This window comes from Lontra canadensis, unplaced genomic scaffold, assembly GCF_010015895.1.
Source record: "Lontra canadensis isolate GAN:19392208 unplaced genomic scaffold, GSC_riverotter_1.0 scaffold9, whole genome shotgun sequence".
Lineage (NCBI taxonomy): Eukaryota > Metazoa > Chordata > Mammalia > Carnivora > Mustelidae > Lontra > Lontra canadensis.
In genome coordinates, this window is record NW_022631003.1 from 32,742,441 (window position 1) to 32,761,183 (window position 18,743).

Here is an 18,743-nt window from a genome sequence, read left to right on the forward strand (position 1 = left end):
CAGAAGTCCTACCATTGAAACAGTTTTTCAAAATGGTCATAGGATCTGAGAACTTGTCTCTGAGTGTTCTGGAAAAAAAAAAAAAAAAGATGTAGCAAATCTGGCTCAAATAAATGACCCCAGGGTCTTTCTCTCATCTTCAGTGAAATGTGAATGATATTGACTATCTTCTGGATAACTTCTATGGACTCACTCCAACACTTGGATCGTACTGAGCCTCTCCAGTCCACATTTCTGAGGCATATGGCCATTGTTATTATTAGATGAGGTGATTTATGGAGATTACTTTTTTTTTCTAATAATTTATTTGATTTTATTTTTTATAAACATATAATATATTTTTATCCCCAGGGGTACAGGTCTGTGAATCACCAGGTTTACACACGTCACAGCATTCACCATAGCACATACCCTCCCCAGTGTCCATAACAGCACCCCCCCAACTCCCCCCATCAACCCTCAGTTTGTTTTGTGAGATTAAGAGTCAGTTATGGTTTGTCTCCCTCCCAATCCCATCGTTTCATTTACTCTTCTCCTACCCCCTTAACCCCCCATGTTGCATCTCCTCTCCCTCATATCAGGGAGATCATATGATAGTTGTCTTTCTCCGATTGACTTATTTTGCTAAGCATGATACCCTCTAGTTCCATCCACGTCGTCGCAAATGGCAAGATTTCATTTCTTTTGATGGCTGCATAGTACTCCATTGTGTATATATACCACCTCTTCTTTATCCATTCATCTGTTGATGGACATCTAGGTTCTTTCCATAGTTTGGCTATTGTAGACATTGCTGCTATAAACATTCGGGTGCACGTGCCCCTTCGGATCACTACGTTTGTATCTTTAGGGTAAATACCCAGTAGTGCAATTGCTGGGTCATAGGGTAGTTCTATTTTTAACATTTTGAGGAACCTCCATGCTGTTTTCCAGAGTGGTTGCACCAGCTTGCATTCTCACCAACAGTGTAGGAGGGTTCCCCTTTCTATGGAGATTACTTTTTGAAAGCACCTCTGGTTTATTCACATCCATGAGGAGAAATACTTTTAGTTTAGACTCAGTAATAATAGTTGGTCAACATAGCCTACTTGAAGAATCTTGTGTTTTGTTTTTTTTTATGATTTTTAAAATTTATTTGACAGAGAATGCAAGCAGGCGAAGTAGCAGGTATAGGCAGACAGAGATGCAGACTCCCCATGGAGCAGGGAGCCCAATGCAGGTCTCAATCCCAGGACCCTGGCATCATGACCTGAGCTGAAGGCAGCCACTAAGCCGACTGAGCCACCCAGGTGCCCCAAGAACCTTGTGATTCCTTAAAGATTACTGAAATTGAGTCCTCAGGCCCATTTTCAAGTTACACAGTAACTTAGTAAGTCTTTGGCTGGCTCAGAAGATATGATACAGCAATTAGTTGCCCTCTTGTTACACTTTTATCTATTTTTAGCTTCAAGTTTCCCTTCGCAGTGATTGATCTATACTTCCCAGGTGAAAGTTTAGTATTTTCTTGGTAGAAAAAGGAAGGAGGATTTTAGGAGTTCTGCATTTTCTGGTCCATTAATATTTTATCATACATTGTCAGCATTGAGTGTATCTGTTCCTTATTCTTCTATTCTGGAAATGTTATATAGACATTTATAATATCTTCTTACTCTAAATATTATATATACATAGGTAGACAAAGATATAGAACCAGTATCTGTGTTCTTAGCATTTTCATCAAACTCCTCTCATTCCAGATTTCAGATATTCTACTTGTCCAGTCTACCAATGTAATTATCTTTTATTAACCTCACATTATTCAGCATCCACATTGTCCTTTTGAACTATCTGTTAAGTTATACTGATATCAAATCAAAAGAATATATAATCTATACCTTTAAAATAAGGCTTTGAAAGAGGATTTTAAATGACTTTCTTGTTCAACAAATACTGTCCTTGTTGGCAAAAAATTAAAAAGTGTATTAGTGATAAAAATGAGTGGGGGCTCCTGGGTTGCTCAGTCGTTAAGCATCTGCTTTCGGCTCAGGTCATGATCCCAGGGTCCTGGGAACAAGCCCCCCGTCGGGCTCCCTGCTCAGCAGGAAGCCTGCTTTTCCCTCTCTCACTCCCTCTGCTTATAGACCCTCCCTCACCCATCTCTCTTTCTGGCAAATAAATAAAATCTTAAAAAAAAAAAAAAAGTAAAAAAAAAATAGTGGCAGTGAAGAGAGGCAGTTGTTGCTTACTCAGAGTGGAATATTTAAAAAGAGCCTAAGTGATTGTTTTTTAGGTAAGTATCTTAAGATACTTAATTTTTTAAGTGATTTTATTTATTTATGTTATTTGTGAGAGAGAGAGAGCACATGCACATGAGTAGGGGGAGGGGCAGAGGGAGAGGAAGAGAGAGAATCAAGCAGACTCCCCGCTGAGCATGGAAGGAGACGATGTGGGGCTCAATCTCACGACCCCAAGACCATGACCTGAACTAAGATCAAGAGTTGGATGCTTAACTGATTGAACTACCCAGATGCCCCACGATATTTAATTTTTGTAGACCCCTATCATTTGATTGTCGCCCAGATCTTCTCTTCTTCTCAGAACAGCACCATTTATTTTGAGAAACTTGTCTGCCTTGCACTCCAGCCTGGTGGTTCTGGTGTGAACAGCCAAGTGTAGTACCCAAACCAATGGCCATAAAAATGACCACATGATGCTGAAGAGAGTCCTTCTGTAGGACTTTTGTAACTGAATTAGGGGAAGAGAGAGTCAGTTCTTTGAAGAATGCAAAGGTAAAAGGGGTGTGTCTCACCATGTGATAGGTTTGAGAGCCTACCACTGATACGCAAAGAGGAGCAGAGACTTGCAATAGACAGAGTTCTCAGGGGCTTGTGTATCTGATTTCATGAATATCTAAGGCACAGATACATCCCAATGACAATTCAGTTATGTGAACCAATAAATTCCCCTTTGCCTAAGTAAATTTGAGTTGTGTCTATCTCAGTTGAGGACCAAAAAAGGCCTGGCTAATGCATTACCCTTTGGGTAGCCAGCCTACGAGATAAACCCCAATAATCTCAAACTCTAGGAGTTGCACTCTTGTGTAGTATCCTCAGAGACTCAACAGGAATAAGATCGATGAAGTATAATGGATGTGATGGTGTGTGGCTACTATAGCTAAGGTCATAGAAAATATTGTCATCTATCTCAGTCTTTCTGATTGCTTGCAAAGGACGAAGCCAGCTGTCATGTTGTAAGGTCACCCAAGTAGTCTCAAGAAGAGGCCTACATGGAGAGGAACGAAGGCCACTTGCCAGTAGCCAGTGTCAACTTGTCACCATGTGAGTAAGCCACCTTTGAAGCATATCCTACAGCCCCAGAAAAGCCTTCAGGTGACTGCAACCTCATGGGAGACCTGATTTAAAACCACCTACCAAGTCATATCCAAATCCCAGAGCCACAGAAACTACAAGAGGTTATTGTTTGGAGCCACTTGTTTGGGGGTAATTTATTATCCTAAGCAAATATGTAACCTATATAAAATCAGACAACTCATACATTATGAGGATATTGTTAAGAAGAGGGAGAAGCCTAATCCAATGATATGGTTCTTTCCCAAAGACATGGTCACTGACTTTAATAACCAATATTCCTATCTCCTACCTCCCTTACACACTTACCTGGGTTATATACATTAGCACGAACCATCATAAAAGCTAATATCTCAATATAGAAGAAAAATAGCAAATCAACTCATTTGAATTCCATTTCATGATCTGTTAGTTTAAATAAGATTCTATATTGACACTTACTTAAACATATTAAATCTCAGTCGCTGTTACTCATAGAAAAATAAATATTAACTTGTAGATATTTAAACACATTTTCCCACTGCTTAATAAAATAAAGGTAAGACTTTCTTTCAGACAAATGAATAATTGAGGATTTCTGCTGCTATAATCTAAAGAGGACTCTAATCATCGGATTTTCTCATTGACTTCTCTATTCGAATACTGGATTTCTACGGGCACCTGGGTGGCTCAGTGGGTTAAAGCCTCTGCCTTCCACTTGGGTCATGATCCCAGGGTCCTGGGATAGAGCCCCACATCGGGCTCTCTGCTCAGCAGGGAGCCTGCTTCCTCCTCTCTCTCTCTCCCTGCCTCTCTGCCCACTTGTGATCTCTGCCTGTCAAATAAATAAATAAAATCTTAAAAAAAAAAAAAAGAATACTGGATTTCTAGCTTAATGTAAATAATTTACAAATTCAATGCAAAGTTTTGGTTTGGATGTGATGTTTTTAAACTTGTTAAATAGCATCAAATTTTTGCTTTTTTCTACTTTTATTCTCTATGTTTTCTAGTTTCAATCATGATTATATACTTCAAAAAAATAAACTCTAGTTCAGCTTCCTGTCCAAATGATAATTCACCAAATGGTTCATTGGTCTCAATTGGAGGCGGAAGGTTGAGACCCAACAGATCTATATTTGTTCGTGGCCCCAGCATTAACTGTGGTATGACTCCACACACCTTCTCTACCTTGCTTCCCTCATTTATCAAATAAGTGCCTCAAACATGTACAGTCCTCAAATTCTATAAAATTGGGAAAGTCACCAAATATTGAGACCTCAATTATCCAACTTGTATATTGACAAGTCAAAAATAAAAAACAGAAACCATTAACATTTGAATTAACAGGCAATAGGTCTTTAGTCACATTTGTTTTCTTGATACCTGGAGTTGCATTCTGTACAATTAATTTCACTGTTGGAAAGATTGTGAAAAGGAAACATTATCAATAAGGTAAAATTAATGTTTTAAAATGCTGTTAAGAAAAAGTACATAGAAGCCAGGAATGAGTCATAATTATAAAAATGATAATACCTTATGTTTGAAAAACACAATATTTTCAAGGAATTATGGTTTAAATTACAACTGAATTACATATTAAATAATATGTGGGACTAATCTGATGGGATAATGTTTCTTCCTTATGTTCTCCCTAATTCCTTGATGGTACAATGCAGAGTTTCTGGAACACATGATTTTCACAATAGTATAATTTGGTATCTTTAATAGAATTTAAATATTTTGGGGCACCTTGGTGGCTCAGTGGGTTAAGCCTCTGCCTTTGACTCAGATCATGATCTTGGGGTCCTGGGATCAAGCCCCACATCAGGTTCTCTGCTTAGTGGGGAGCCTGCTTCTCCAATTCTCTCTGCCTGCCTCTCTGCCTACTTGTGATCTCTGTCAAATAAATAAATAAAATCTTTAAAAAAAAAGAATTTAAATATTTCTACAGCAAATTCTGGATGTAAACTCTTTTTTTTTAATTTTATTTATTTATTTGACAGACAGAAATCACAAGTAGGCAGAGAGGCAAGCAGAGAGAGAGGAGGAGGCAGGCTCCCTGCTGAGCAGAGAGCCGGATATGGGGCTGGATCCCAGAACCCCGGGATCATGACCTGAGCCAAAGGCAGAGGCTTAACTCACTGAGCCACCCAAGCGCCCCTAGATGTAAACTCTTGGCCAACATTTTATTTATGAAGCTGCTGAAATATCCTCATCGAGACCAGTAATGAAAGTTAAGTCATGACCAGCGGAGTTTTACTGTTCGGTGTTTGATGGGGACAGGACCGTATGTTTACTAGTTACAGTGATCCTGGTGCATGATGTGCTGTGTTTCAGTGGACAGATCTGCACATCAGGCCTGGGAAGGAGCTCCCATTATCCCCATTTTCAAAACAAAGGAAGAAAAGCAAAAGAAGGTAGTAATTTAGCACATTTTGGACATAGCAATAAAGAGAAGGAACTGGGATTTGAACATATATCTCTAAAAATAGCTTTCAAACTTTTTGTCACGCTATGGAATCTTAAGGCAAAGCTTCCGTACATGTGAAAAATACCCAACAGATAAACTGGATGCTCTGGCTTCCCTGCTTCACTTCTCTTCCTGCCTCTGATCACCAGCATGCCCCCCCCCAACTGCCCTGTAACACCCCCAGTTAGAAAACTACTGGGTGACACCATTATGCCTTCTTATTTGACTTTTTCTTTTCTTTTTTTAAGATTTTATTTATTTATTTGACAGACAGAGATCACAAGTAGGCAGAGAGGCAGGCAGAGAGAGAGGAGGAGAAGCAGGCTCCCTGCTGAGCAGAGAGCTTGATGCACTTGATCCCAGGACCCTGAGATCATGACCTGAGCCAAAGGCGGAGGCTTTAACCCACTGAGCCACCCAGGCGCCCTTATTTGACTTTTTCTAAAAGTAACAGTCCTCTATGTACCAAACCATTCTCTACTAACAAGAGTATTTGATAGAGTAACACCCTTACGCAAGGTAATATTTGCCAAGCTTTAGATATTATTATGCAAGATAGATATGATGACGTTGATGATGATAATGGTGAGGAGAGAGTTTACTTTATATAAAAACTGTGCATTTGCTTAGTTCCAGAGTTAAATAATAACATATGTGCAGGCCTTTTAAGGCACCTAGCCAGTTTCATTCCTCTCTCTCCTGAAAAGATTCAGAATAATTCTTTGTGAGAGGTTCCCTAAGGTGCGTGAACCATGTGTTTTTGCCATGGACTCTGCCAATTCAACAGGGATTGACTTGACCTAAAGACTAATGGCCTATGATGAAGTCTGGCACAAAAGAAGTGCCCTTTCTTCTCTCTTACAGAGTTCGAGTATAAAACATCCAAGGAGGGCCAGCACTGGGTAAATGCAGAAGTGGAAAGAAGGAAGACAGGAAACAGAAGCCATGAGTAAGCAAAGCCATGAGACAGAGAGAAAGTGAGTGGAGTGTAGTTGGTAGCAGTAGTTGGAAAAATAAGCAGGTAGACAGAGACAGAGACAGAAGAGCTGAATCATGTGCATGGCAAGAAGCCAAGAGTTCCTCTAGGTCACCAAAGAGTAGCTTCTACTACTAGACTAGAGAGCTATTGCTCAGTTGTTGCTGATGGACTGTAACAAAAATCTAATTTCCCACAAGCCTGCCCGTGAGACCTTCACTTATCTTTCCTAGCTCTTACGTCATATCTTTTTTAAGAAATCTACAGTAATTGAGCCAAGTGATTATTTCTCTGTTCTTTGCACCCCAAAAGAATCCGATTAACAGAATATCGAAAGCTTGCATCGCTCCTGGAACATAACAGGAGCTCCATATGTTGTGGCTATTATTATTTTAAAAGCAATAATTCAAGCAAAAGCAAAAACTGCGCACTAACACTCAAATCCAAGGGTCACAGTTGGTTTAGATTTGTAGTTTGGTAGCTGTATTTTCCTCCTACTTCAACGTTTTTTGTTTTGTTTTGTTTTTTTAATTCTATGAGAGGGCCCAAATTGGATAAGTTAGGTGTGGAAATAAAACATATGTTCTAACGATTTGGGAGAGATGGATGAATCTCTTGGGATATGAGGTTTCACAAAATATTTCAAATTATTTTTCAGATATTATCAGCTTGGCAAAAACGAAATGATTTTCTAAAAGAATTTCCCTTTTCAACATTCAAATGGTCTCAAGGGAAATGTAATGTACATATTTCTAACTCATTTACTTAACTCAGTATTGTTTTATAGGAATTGATTGATGTTTGAAAATTCAGTAAGTTTTTTAACTAAGAGGTGTTTTTGGACAGTGAAACTGCCTTATTAAAAAAAGAGTTGAATTAGATGTTTTCTTAAAAGGGTCTTGGAGCTTGGATTCAAACCTTACCAAATATTTTTCCTCCCTTTGTACACAGAAAAAAATAATCCCTGGAATATCTCCTTTCTTTCCATTATGAACAAAAAGACAGTAATTGAATTCAAGAAAATTAACAGGCAACATATTAATTAAAAAAAAAGATTTAATTATTTGAGAGAGAGAGAGAGGGAGGGAGTGAGAACAGAAGGAGGAGAGGGAGAATCCCAAGCAGACTCCCCACTGAGCTTGGAGCCCTTTGTGGAGTGATCCCAGGACCCTGAGCTCCTGACCCGAGCAAAAATCAAGCATCAGCTGCTCAACCAAACGAAACATATTCTTAATCTAGGTGTTAAAAGGGAAGGAGAAAAGGGAAGAACAGAGAGAGAAGGGAGGAAGAGAAGGAAAAAAGCCTACTGAGATGATAAAGGATTATAGGTTTCTGAACTAAATGACATGTAATCAACAAGCCACGTTTTGTTATGGAATGCAATGAGTCTCAGAACTATCTGGTAAGCTCAGCTGGTGTAAAATTATACTTTCACTCTGTTCCCTTGGTACCCTATTTTTCTCCCATTCTCCCAATAGTCATCAGACTTTATTGAAATCACTTCATAATTGACTGCCTTTCCTTTGCACTGTACGCGGTGTGAAGATAGAGTCCATTTCTGTCTGGTCCCCATTATTCCCAGAACCCAGGATAATACAGGTGCTCAAACTATTTGTTGAAGAAAACATTATAACACAGGATGTCTAAGGGTTAAAAGCACAAATTTTGGAATCAAACTCAGTGTCATTTTCAACATCTGAAGAGTAGAAGCAGTATCAGTGCTTGCCCCACTGAGTTGCCCTGAGGCTTATGTGAGGAAATATGCGTGTGGCTTCCAATATGGTGCTTGGCATTTTGTTAGTGCTCAAAAATGTTTGCTATAAAAATAATCACTAGTAATTCCCATGGCAATGAATCTAAGTATTTTTCTTTGAAAAAAAGTTTTTATAAAACCCAACTAAAGATAGATTTTTTTAAATACACTTTGTGATTTAGTCACACACATTTTAACAGCACAGCCCGAAGCATTGCTGGTGACACTCTCTTCGAACTTCTTTTTTCTCCAATTGGCTGGTTGGCCGTTCTCACCATTAGTGAGTCATTTGATCTTACTCATTTCTGGCTGAATTCAGTTGGATGAAGCATTGTAATTCTAGATTCTTCCAGCCTAATAAGTATGTCAATTGCCTAAGAGGATGGCCATGATTTAATGGTTACATAATCAAGAATTCCTAGAGTAAGATTTTTCTTTTTCCAGCACTGGCATGACTCTGACCCTGAACAGAGTGTACTTGGGTCACTCTGGAGATGTGGCCACTGCCCAAGTGTCCCTTGGACAGATGACACAGAGATTGAAAGCCCATCAGTGACTAGCCTGTAAGTCCAGGAATGACATTAGCCTTCAGCTGAACCCAATCACATGGCCAGAGAACAATAAGAGCTAGAATTTATTGAACACCCACCAAGTGTGAGATGTTTTTAAAAATATCATTTCTAATTGTTACAACAGACCTATGAAAGCCTCCCTAATATTCCCCATTTTACAGATAAGAAAACTGAGACTCAATTAGGTTAAATCAGTTGCTCAAATGTTCACAGATTTAAGGGGTTCCTGCGTGGCTCAGTTGGTTAAGCATCTGACTCTTGATTTCAGCTCAACTCATAATCTCAGGGTCAAGATTCAGCTCTGAGTTGGCTCTGCACTCAGTACAGAGCCTGCTTAGGATTCTCTCTCTCTTTCTCTGCCCCTCCCCCACTCACACATGTGTTCTTTCTTTCTCTCTCCGCCCCCCTTAAAAAAAAAAAAAGCTGCTGGATTGTACCATCTTCACAATTCTTATGTAAATCTAAAACTATTATAAAATATGAAGTTAATTTTATTTTTTAAAAGATTGAGTTATTTGAAAGAGAGCATGGTGGGGAGGGGCAGAGGGAGAGAGAGAGAAAAGTCTCAAGCAGACTCCCCACTGAGCATGGAGCTCAGGTGATCCCAGGACCCTGAGATTATGACTTGAGCTGAGATCTAGAGAAATCAAGAGCCCGACGCCTAACAGACTAAGCCACCCAGGTACCCCAAAATATAAGGTTTATTTTAAAAATAAAAAAGAAACATTTCCTTTGTAAATGGAAATCCTCAGAAGGAAATGTTGATTAAAAATATAAATTTCTGAAACATGGAATCTGGAAACAAAAAACAAAAGCAAAAACACTGGACCTGAGATTAAACCCAGTTCTGCCTTGAATTCATCTTTTGCATATGCATATTCTAGCACTTGCATATGGGATTTATAAGAGAAACCATTAGGTGGTTGGGGTCTTTTGTTTTACCACTGGGTGAGAATAGGAGTGTTGCTTGTCTTATTCATTGTTCTATCTTTTGCCATTCAATCCAATGACTGGCATAAAATAGTGCACAATAAATGTGTATTAAATGAGCGAGTACATGCCCCCTTCTCCTTGGTGGCCTCTGGGAAATGCAATGAGTAGATATCAGTAATTAATCAAACATGTCATTGGGCATTGTTTCCATTAAAGTCTTTAATCAGTAAGCTGTACAGGGACTTACTGCGTTAGGGGTAGAACTAGCTTTTTGAAGAGAACGCAGTCTAAGGGTTGCTGGGATGCCCCCCGAGTCTCACCACCATACCTTTGCACACACATACCTTAGAATGCTTTCCATTCACTAGCTATACTGTCTGACTTGCACACTTTAAAAATTGCTCCATTAAGTCAATAAATGCTTTTTTACAGAAGGTGATAAGGAGAAAGTGTCTCACTGCGTAGTTTCCCTTACTGGGGGAGCAACTCTAGTAAAAGGGATGGTGAAAACTAAAAAAAGCCTGCTGGAGTCTAGGCAAGGAAGGCCAGAAAGCATGATTCTAGAGGATGGGGTGATGGCTGTGCACCAGTGGATGATGGGAGGCCTGGACAACAGTGACTGAGTTCTCCACTTGGAGGCTTTCTAGGCAAGACAGCTGAGCACACTTCTGCCAGATTGCAAAGCCAGACCTCAGGCAGCTCCATTATGGAACAGACGCTGGCAAACCATTCGCATGGTTCCGCTCTTCTGTTCAGAATTCCATGAGATTAGGAGTCACGTCCGACCCAACCCCTCGTGCACACTGAGCATCTAACTTGGTATTCCTGCACAAAGTGGGTGCTCAAAAGTATCCATAGCTTGAGTAGGTAACGCATGTGTTCTTTTACCATTTCCCTTCCTAATCACTTTGGGGAAAAAAATATGGATACAGGTAAAGAAACCCCCAATTGGCAACTAGAAAGACGGCAAAGCCTTTATAAGAGTAATTCTTATCCCTAATTCCCTTTGCATTTCACTTCTATTTTTAGAAGTCATGTGGGGTTTGATTATTTTATACGTAACAAACTTGTTACTAAAATTTAAAAATAATTTTAAACTTTTAATTTCACCACCTACTCCTTTTCAGCATTAATAGTTCACTGGACAACCTTCTAACCACTTAGCCAGATATTTATTTCTTATTGTAGAAACAGGATCATACAATTTGATAATCTAGTATTTCCACTGAATAATATATTGGGAATAACTGATAAGAAACATACTTTTTTATGCCAACTTTCTTAGCAGCTATGTGACATTCCTAGGGGGCTATCCCGTATTTTATGCTAACAATATTTTTGCTAGTACAACAATGCTAAATATCTGTCATTACTTGTTTTTAAACATTGAGCAAATCTTTACTGAAGACTAAGGTTAATAGGAGAGAACAACAATACCCAAAGCCGTTCACAACTGGATACTAGAGCTGGTAACTCTCAGAGTCCACAGGTGCAAGGCCCTTTGCAGAGGTCCCTAAGGGCCTATAGTTCCTCTCTTACCTTAATCACGGGCTGCTGCCCCATGGCACGGTTTCCTCACCCCATCCATCTTCTGATTTATCTTTAGATTTTTTCAGAAGGCCTCATCTATTGTCCACCTACCCCTTCATCCTCCCTTTAACATTATTCCCAGACAAAAAATGTAATCCTAGCAGGACAGAAAATTTTTCATCAAGTTAAGGAGAAAAACAGGTCAGGGCGACCTACCCAGTTACAACAAGCTCATCAGCTTCTGCCCTGCTCTTTAAGGCTTATACTCTTAGGTGATGCAAGGGAGCTTCCTGGTATCTCTTAAATTCCTTGTCCATGTCCTTCGCTACCCCCATGTCTCCTCAGCCAGTGTCCTGAGTGCATCTTGCCTAGGCTCAGCCCATGTGACAGTGACCCTGGGCTGCTCCTTCCCGTTCTACATGCCTGAGTCACCAGCTCCAACCTTTCTCTCTCTGCAGGTCCCACATTACCTGCTGATGGGCCCCACAACAATGTGCTGCTGTTTTTCTAGCTTTAGGAATGCCACAGGCTATGTCTCCATGAAACACAGAGAAACAATTATTCAATTCAACAAATATCTATGGAACACCAGATGCTGAGCAATGCTGAGTTGGAACAGGGTCAGGGAGTAAAGACATTGAAGGGGTAAGAGACATCAAAGCACAGAAAACACATAGGCAAGTAAGTTTGAGAAAGGCAATGCAATGCAGAACCTCTTAGTGTATAAGCGACATGAGGGAGTGTTGTTGGTTGGCTTGGTTTTGTTCGGGTTTTGCACGGCTGTCTTCCCAGTACCTGAAGGAGCTACTGGCACGTAGTAGACATTTGATTCGTTATTTGTTGGGTGAATGCGGACTCACGTTCTAGTAAAAGAGACAAAGACAGCACAGGAATACATGTTCTTATGGCGTCATATATGGTAAAGGCTCCAAGTTCAGCCTAGAGGTGGTCTGAGAATTTGGTCTTCCCAGCTTCCCAAGGCTATGTAGGAAGACTGGGAGGACGCTCAAACGAATACTCTGTCTCCTGGCCAAATGGTTCTGCTCAAGAGACCAAATATTGAAGAGTCAAACTTTTTTTTCTCTGTCAGTTTCCCACTAGTGTGTAGCTGTAACTAGTTTTTCTTCATTGCTGGGTGCACATTTAGTATGCCTATTTCCATTTTATTGTGTATCATTGGAATCCAAATATAAATTTTTAAAGAAGATTTTATCTATTTATTTGTCAGAGAGAGGGAGAGAGCACAAGCAGCAGGAAGGGGCAGAGGGAGAGAGAGAAGCAGGCTCCCCACTGAGTAAGGAGCCCGACGCAGGGCTCGATCCCAGGACCCTGGGATCATGACCTGAGCTGAAGGCAAGACACTTAACCGACTGAGCCACCTAGGCGTCCCACCAAACTTAAATTCCTGTAACTAATTTTAATATAACCTTCCTTTTTATCACTGGAGTAGGCATTGTTCTTTCTGATCAAATATTAAAGTGAAATAGAGAAGGAGAAGAGCAGAAATATCCCTGGAGTCCCCCAGGAACAGCAAAATCAGGAGGGAGTCTGTGGATTACTGAGTTACTAGCGGGACCTAGTTTCTAAAAACTGCGCCAAATACTTAAAGGGAAATTTTCCCATCACAGAACAAACTAGAAGTTAAAAGTAAAGTTACCAAAGCCTCTCACCATATCATTCTAATCTAAATATGCAAGTGAGACATTTGAGGGTCAGGCCCCATTACTAGCTGCACTTTGACTTCATGCTGTCATAAAATAATTTGTGTTCTACCTTGAAAATCCTTTGGCTGAGACCTAAAAAGAGAAAGTATTCCTTGAGGAAGGAAAATTATCTCCTAAAATGAAAGGAAAGTATCCTGTTGAACATTACTTTATGGGTCCTCATTCCCAAGTAGACACAGAAAAGGATTTTCTAGCAGAAATTTTCAACTACAAGAGTACCTCTGACTCTAAACATATTGTTGGCTTCCACGGATTCCTACAGGAGCAAGGCACAGATGGCTTATTATATTGAGATTCTTGGAGGACCCTCTGTATGTTGATGATGTTAGTTTTATGCACGCAAGTGACATAGCTTAATTTGCAAATAATAGACAATAAGAGCAGTTAGTAGTAAAATAGAATGCCATTTAGACTATTAACGTTTTCATTATGGAAAATGCAGAGTGTGGGTAAAGTTTGGGGTAGATAGGTTTATCTCTGTTAATGGTACGGATGCTTTGCAACAAAGACATGCTGAATAGAAATTGAGGCCAGTGGTGGTCATACATTATGTATAATCTTGAAGAGCTCAGGCCACGAAAGCCTGCATTTCCTGGTCAACAAAACATGTACTATAGAAACTACCTATATAATTTCACAAGTCAACTCAAGAGGTTAAAACTAATGGATAATAAATTGAAAAAGAACGTTCTAAAGAATTCATCATCTTTTGTTTTTCCAGTAGACAAGCAAAATATCCATTTCTTTATATTGTTAATGCTTTAAACTAGAATCATTCTCCAAACAGGGCTGGTGCTGTTTCACAGATCCATATGATTTTTCTTACTATGCATGTAACAGTCATTCCTCTCATTTTTCCAGTTCAAGTAGCAATGCTTCTAATGAAAAATTTTCAAACTAAATGTCTCAGAAAATGATTTTGTGTTTCTCTCTTCCAGTACTGAGGAAATCGTGCAGGAAAAGCAAAGAAATCATTCTCTTTTGGGTTGAAAGCATTCATATTTGATAAGTGATTTGAAAGTAAAATGAGATTTTATATAAACATTTTACATTTTTTATGGGCTTATCTTTATTGGTATTCTTTTCAGGAAAGAGTCATTACTAAAAGAAATATGAACGTATCAAATATATATATATGACAAAGTACAGTTATTGATAATTTGCATTAGCGAAATAAAGAAACCTTGCAAAGTGAATATGAGGAAGAAACTAGTGATAAAACGCTTCCAGGAGAGTGGTATTAAAGATGAAAACCAAAAACATTTTCCTTTATGTGAACATAGGACTGCTGCCTAGAGATACAATCCAAAAGATATAAAGGAGAAACAATAAATTACTTGGGGGGGGGGAACAGAAAATTCACTAGTAAATCTCTATTTTCAGAATGTATTCTATAGCATAATGTGGTGCCTCTGGATGGCTGCCAAGTCACTGGACTAGAAATGTGGTTATGGGATCTAAGGCCTGATCTTTGGTTCGCATTCTTGCTCCACCCCTGAAATTCTTTTCTACTGCATTTAAACCATCAATTGGCAATTAGCTCAGCATTGCTAATGTGTATAAGGCCCCTGGGCTCTAGCGAAATCTCATAAAACTGTTTATAATATATTCCACAATGGAGTAAAAAAGCAAACTGACAAACGACCCCCACCTTTAGCTTTATGCCCGTCTGGCTAGAACTGTATGGAAAAAACAATGCAACTACGTTGGTGTGGGTGCTGCTGAGAAGAAGGGTGGCACATAACCATCCGAGAGAATACCAGATCGCACTTCTCAGCATTTTGTAGGGAGGCATAGGGTTTATACTCAGGGTATAGTGTTGGCACATATTAATGTATATTTATTGAGGACCTACTCTGTGCCAGGTACTAAGCCACTCACTGTGCAAGGGGCAAAGAGGAACAGATTACGATGATGTCTTCAAGGGAGAGAGAGAAGTGGGCAAAGTATAAGGGGAGGTAAGAGAGGTATAAGTATAAGGGGAGGTAAATTATCCCTTGCTGAAAGAATCAGAGACCAGCCTTCACGAAGACAGTGTCATTTGAGCAGAGCCTGCAAGTCAGAGGGTACCTCATGGGGAGTGAGGGGAGGGACTGACTGACTGACTGACTGACTTCCCAACACACTCCCTTAAAAGGGGATTTTAAGCTGTTTTTCACTATTATGTTGTCTGGATAGTTTTTAAAGCTAGAATGCAAATATGCTGGCGAGAAGGTAGTTGCACTTTTTGAAAGTAATCACTTCCCCCTAAAACCCAAGGGCTGGGTCTTACACCTGGGGTTCTGCCCCTCCCCCTCTCCATTCAGAGAACTTGTCTTTGAGAAGGCGGGAGGGTTAGGGAGGGGCGGACTCAGAAGTAAGAACTACAGTCTGCAGACAAAGTCTTAGTGGCAGGGTGGGGAGGGAAGCAGTTTAGCTTCAAGTCTACACCAAAAGGGGAATAGTCATGCGAAATAAGGTTGGAGAAATAGATCTGGATTTGAACTTTATTCTCTGGGTATTTATGCTGTAGACACTGATGATTTCTAAACAAGGTACAGGGGTGGGGGAGGATGTCAGTGTTGTACTTCAAGAGGATTCATCTGAAAATAGTGTAGGAAGTGGATTTGAAGAGTCAGTGGGGGCAAGTTAGGAACCCAGTGCAGAAGTCTAGGCGAGAGGTAATGGGCATACTGGTCATTGTAAAAGTACATGTACTTTTAGTGTGTTACTATTCAGGATTTGTGTGAGTGTCTTGCATTTATATCCACCTTCATTATTTATTTATTACTCCTCTTTATGGTAAGTCAGTACCACGGCAGTACTACACATCTTTCTTTAATTTACAGCAGTGGGATTGCGTACAAGATGCAAAATTCCGTAACAGCTTGTTTCTTCAACAGCACATAAGGAAAAATAATAACCATTCCACACATTGTTTACTATTTTGGGTAGAGATGTTACTGAAATCTAATCAGTCCCAACTTTTTTTTTTTTTTTTTACAAAGTAATTTTTCTTTTTTTTCTTCTCAGATACTTTGAGAATTCTTAGATTTGAAAAGCAATCGACTTTAGGATGTTGAGTTTTATAAGTTGATGTCTCAGGGTGTAACACTGCACCTGTCGGGATTTTTAAAGTCACATCTATCTCGCCATGTGTAATCACACGCATTGCAGCAGCCTGCCTCTGACTATCTAGAAGCAAGCTTGTGATGGTTTTCAAGTGTTCTGTTCGAGAAGTATTTGAGAAAGATGGCCCAACAGTCTATTGATAATAGCATCAGAGCTTTCCTTTCTTCTTTTGCTTTATTTTGTAGGATTTCTGATTTTCCTTAGAAAAAGAACCAGACCAGCGGATTCTCAATATTTTCCATCTGAGACAAATGATTGGAGCTAATCACAGTCATCATATACTCCCATGGGTACTAGCTGCAAATCCTGCTCAAGAAAGCGTATGAACATTCGCTTCAGTTTGGGAAGCATGTGCTAGGGTTAAGCCTGTACACGAATTAAAAATTTTAAAGTCAGGGATGCCTGGGTGGCTCAGTTGGTTAAGCATCTGCCTTCGACTCAGGTCATGATCCCAGGGTCCTGGGATCCAGTCCTGCATCAGGTTCCTTGCTCAGCGGGGAGCCTGCTTTTCCTTCTGCCTGCTGCTCCCCCTGCTTGTGCACGTGCTCTCTCTTTCTCTCTCTGACAAGTAAATAAATTAATTTTTAAAAAATTTTAAAATCAATTCAAGTACAAAAGACTTTAACATTAGTTAGAAATGACTTGTGGATATCCTCACCACTAAATACATCTCAACACCTTGCTTAGTTGAGAGCCCCTAGCCTTGATGATCTTGTCAACATCAAGTATTACTCAGTATCAGTAAAGCACACACACACACACACACACACACACACACACACACACACACACGACATACTGTCCCACTGTCCACACACGCATGTGCAGTCCCAGTCCTAACTAGATAAGACCTTTCCTTTTTTAAACCTTTGTTTTCTGAACTTTGATTTTTCAAACTCCCTCAACAATTACATACAATTGGGACGCCTGGGTGGTTCAGTGGGTTAAGCCTCTGCCTTTGGCTCAGGTCATGATCCCAGGGTCCTGGGATTGAGTCCTGTATCAGGCTCCTTGCTCAGCAGGGAGTCTGCTTCTCTCTCTGCCTCTGCCTGCTTGTGCTCTCACTCTCTCTCCCTCTTTCTCTCTGACAAATAAATAAATAAAATAAAATCTTAAAAAAAAATTACATACAATTGCACAGAATTTACTCTTTGATTAGATACATTTATTTTTTTAAAGATTTTATTTATATATTTTTGCAAGAGAGAGAGTGTGTGCATGAGCCATGGAAATGGCAGGCAGAGGGAGAAGCAGGCTCCCTACTGAGCAGGGAGCCGGATGCGGGACTCGATCCCAGGACTCCAGGATCATGATCTGAGCCGAAAGCAGTCACTTAACCAATTGAGCCACCCAGGCACCCTCCCATTAACTTTTTAAAATACAAGCTCTGTCACATTCTGAAACCAGAAAAAAACAATTGAGCGGAGCATCCATTTGTCCTTATTTATTGATATAATAGTTTGTCTTCAGGATGGTTTTTTGGAAGTACATATTAATTATATTTTAGTATATTTTCTTGGGTTGCCCACATTCTTCTTATCCTCCTGACACATGTCAAAGTTCATTTTAGGATTTCTGTAGTTTTTTATTCAACGAATACTTTTTGAGTGTCTACTCTGTGTTTGGTGATGGGAATTCACCAGTGAATAGAACAGACACCAATCTTAGCTCACGTATAGCTTAGTTTCTAGTTGGGGGAAGACAGACCGTGAACAAATAAATAAGTGAAACATATTGTGTGACAGATGGTGATCTGTGGAGAAAAGCAATGAAGATAAAGGAAAGAGAGTTCTGGAGTGGAAGTTGCCATTTTAAATAAGGTAGTCAGGGACCTCAACTGAGAAAGAGGTGTTTCAGCAAAGAGCTGCAGGGAGCGGGAGAGTGAATCCTGTGGTTACCTGGGGAGAGGAGCCTTCCTGGTAGGAGGCACACTACCCGCTGTGGAAGCCCTGAGGTGACTGTGCGCAGGTCTGTCCAGGGAACAGGAGGAGGCTGGTGTGGCATCAAAAGAGGGGGAGGAGCAGATGTAATTAAGATCCCTAATCACTTGACTGAATTAAAAGGGAAATTATAAAAGAGTGCCTAAAGGTAAGAATTCTACAAGAAGCAGACATTGCAGATGTGCTCTCCTGGGAGACTTGAAGCAAACTGTCCTTTTGTGGAGAGGGTCCTGGCAGGCGTCGCGGACAGCCTCCCCATCACAGCCACAAGAACTGGATTCTGCCAACACCAGTGAGCCTGGAAGAGGACCCCAGCTCCAGATGAGGTCACAATCCTGGTTGACATCTTCACTGCTATTTCGAGACCCTGGGAAAAGGACCCAGTTACTCTTGACCATTGAAACTGAG